Genomic DNA, 3,749 nt, shown 5'->3' with positions numbered 1-3,749 from the left:
CTGAAGTGCAATGGGCACCTTTGTGGCTGGGGAGCTGCGTGGGCCAAAAGGACGCAGGGCTGGCGGCCGTGAGCAGCTGAAGATGAGGCAGCGTGGGGCCAGGGGGCCAAGAAGGCCAAGGGCACGGTGGCTGTGCCAGCAGCAGTGGGGCAGCAGGAGCAGGGCAGTGAGCGTGGCCTGTGCTGGGCAGCGCTGCGGCCACAGCTGGAGTGCTGTGTGCAGCTGTGGGCCCTGGGAAGCAGAAAGTCATGGAGGGGCTGCAGCGAGTGCACAGAAGGACAGGGGAGCTGGGCAAGGGGGGGCAGCACAAGGCCAGGGAGGAGATGCTGAGGGAGCTTTAGCCTGGACAATGGGGGCTACTGAGGGACCTTCAGGCAGACTGCCATAGATCCCTGCCTTAGATCCATAGAGCCAATGCTCAGCACAAGGGCTGTTTCCCTGCCAAACATCTCTTCACTGCATCCAAGTGCTTTAGACACTGGAGTAGGTAACACTTTCTTATTTTGTTTGTTTATTTGTTTGTTTGTTTGCTAGAAGGAGAAGCCTTGTGTAATTTCTCCTTCTCCAGGGAGCAAGGGAGCTTTTTCTCAATCTTTCCTGCCCTTTTCCAGCACTGGCAGAAACACATCGCTTTCAGGTTAACAGCTCCTGTGTCTTTTGGCAGCCCAGGGAATCAGTGTGTGTTGTGTTTGGGAATTGAGCAGGAAATCAATGCCCTTGCTTTCCAGCTGGTGCTCAGGGATTAGAGGAGCTGGGGGGGCTGGGCTGCATTTCTGACTCCAGCCACTTCAGCACCATCAGTGTGGTCGAGTCCAAGAGAAGAACTTGCCCGAGCAGAGATGCACAAAGAGAGCAGTTCCCAGTGCAATGCTGTGGGTCTGGTTGCATTCCATAGGGACCCACACGCTCCAGATTCCCCAAGAGTGTGGGTTACTGAAGCAACAGGAGAGCAAGTTCAGGACGGCTGCGGATCGGGGCACTGCTACCGAGTGCTGATGTGTGTAGCGACAGAAACAGTATTGATTCAGGGTGACCCCCCCATAGGGAATAATGTGCTTTGGCTCTATGATTTAGAAGGTTAAACAAATGCTTTCTTAAGCTGTGGTATATTACACTAGTACTATATTAAAACTCTACTATAGAGATACTATACTAAAAAGCTACTAAAGAAAAACTGGTGACTGTCTCCAGACAGTCAGAACACAACTTTTATCTAATTAGCTAATCAAGCTAAACAACTATCACTAAAATCCAATTAACAAATCACTTTCAGTAAACAATCACTAGAACACATTCTACATGTACTAAACAACAAGAACAGCAAGTAGAGATAATAATTGTTTTCTCTTCTTCTCTAAGTTTCTCATTACCTTCCCTTAAAAAAACCTAGGAGAGAGAATTATATCTCTCTTTGTTCAAAAAATGTAAATACCACAGCACAGTAAAGAGAGATTATAAAAGTGAGATCTGTCTATCTGTCTATTTGAATCTTCCTGGCTCTGCTCCAAAGCAGTGGAAGATGCCAAGCTCACCTAAAGGCATCCCTTCAGGAGAGCAGTAGAGACAAGTTCCACTGACTGATCGTGAGCAGGCAGAGATGTTTCCCCCTCCAGAGATGGTTGTTTTTTCCCCTCATGTTTTCCTGCTCCAGCCTTTTCTGACCTGAAGCCTTCATTTGTCCTTTAAATTTTTGCATGTCCTAAGGGAGTGGAACTATCCCATGCTGTAGCTGGGGTCTGGTGACTTTGCTCATACACGCATTACATGACACATGGTTTCCTTCACTGGCATCCCCAGGGCTGTGTAAGTGCATTCGTTAATGGGGCCTTATGAGAAACTCTGTTACTGCTGGTCAGAATTCTCACTTGACAAAAAAGGGAGAAGAAACACCTTGGTCCTCCTCCATATACTGAGATGGCCGTAGAGGTTCTCTGACTTCCATCAGAGATCTTTGCATGCATCCTCATCTCCTGGATGACCCGGTTTTCTAACAAGAGTGTGGATGTCAGGAAGGAGGAATGCTGGTGCAGGCCTGAAGAGAAGGTGAACCCCAGAAGTGTCTCTCACAAGGAGTGAGCTCACCCAGGAAGCCCCTGCAGAGCCAGGATGGAGCTGTGGGACAGGGTGGGGTGTCAGTCGCTACTGAAAGGCAAACAGGACATGGCAGAAGCAGAAGGAGGCCCTCACCAGACCCTTGAGAAATGCCACCCCTTCCCTTCCAGCTGCCTGAGAGGCTGTTGGGGCTTCAGTCCCAGATGGCCCCTGATTGTAGGGCCAGGGTCACTTTGGAATCTGTGCCTCCCCTCGGGCAGAGAACGACCCAGGAGAGCAGCAGCACAGTGCTTTGGGAACGTGTGAGCCCAGCAGCCTTTGAGTCTTGACCCACAAAGGGCATATGGGAAGTTGAAACCCATCTTGTCTTGCTTTCTGTGCAGGTGCTTCTAGAGAAAGAGCAGGAGCACACTGCCTTATCTGAGATGCCATGCCAGACTCAGGGAGAGCTGTTCCCTGCCCGAGGGCAGGAAGAGCATCTCAGGCAGCAGGTGGAAGAGCCACAGGAGAATGGCCAGGTGAGCCTGACTGGCCAGGGGACAGAGGGAAGGGCAGGAAGAGGGGCGTAAACCAGAGCTCCTGGGACTGAGGAGGCCAGGAGTCCCACAGGCACTGGAAGCACAGAGCCTTGCAATCTGCAGAGATCAGCACCAGGACAGGATGGTTACAGTGGAAGCAGAGCTGGGTAGGGAAGCAGAAAGAAGGGGCTGAATAAATGTGATTTTGAGGCTAAAAGAGGGAAAAGCTGAGCCTGATGGCAGCTCTCAGTCACTGGCTCTGCTTTTGTGTGTACAGAACATCAATGCAGAGCCACAAGCAGAGCTGCCTGAAGCTCAGAGTGCCATCATGGCAGCGAAGAGGAGGAATGAAGACATCCAAGAGGAGAAGAATCTCCCTATGCAGAGGGGCAATCAACAAAAACAGGTGAATGAAGGAATGGCAGCCACTCCACTCATGAAAGAGAGTCCTTTCCATTGTTGTTTACAGAAAATTGACAAACAGCTGGAGGCACAGCTGCAGGAAACTGAGGCTAGGATCAAGGTAAGGAAGAAGAGGCTAGACGAAAACATTAAAATCATCAAAGAGAAAATGAATTGCCTCCTTCAGGAGCAAAAGGCTCTAGAAAAGCAAGCGAGTGAAATAGCAATAGGCACTGCAGTCACCCAAGGGGTTGTTTCTGCCCTCCTTGCCTTTCCAGTGCAGAGCAGCAGGGGTGGGTGATGCCTCTGAGTGCCATCCTGATGAGGCCTCTGTCAGAGCTGCTCTCAAGGACATTTCCTGCTCTGCTGGATCTCAGCTGATGCTCTAGACAGTGGCATTACTCCTCTGGCCATTTAGCCAGCAGTCATCTGAATGAACTCCTGCTGGCTTCTTCCAGGTGGCCTTGTTTCTTGAGGTGTTTTTGCAGGTGAACATGGTCACTCCCATAGATTTGGAATTCAAGCTACAAGCTGTCTGTATCCCTCGTGAATGCTCCTGTCCTTTTCTTTACTTTCTTCACAGTCGATGACTCCTGGCTGACAGGGACAAGCTGTTGTCTCTGACTGCTTTGTTCTGTTTGACTTGAGGTGGAAGTGTCGCCATCCTTCCTGGCAGCCTGCAGAGAGTTCCAGCAAATGATGGGCAACCAAGAGCCCCGAGGCTGGCATAAGGCCCAGGCACTGAACCATCCAGAGATGCTGCAGGATAAGGTCGTC

Source organism: Melozone crissalis, unplaced genomic scaffold (assembly GCF_028551555.1).
Source record: "Melozone crissalis strain CALT ecotype California unplaced genomic scaffold, PUWL_Pcris_2 ptg000272l_1, whole genome shotgun sequence".
NCBI classification, from domain to species: Eukaryota; Metazoa; Chordata; class Aves; order Passeriformes; family Passerellidae; genus Melozone; species Melozone crissalis.
This window is presented reverse-complemented; position numbering follows the sequence as displayed.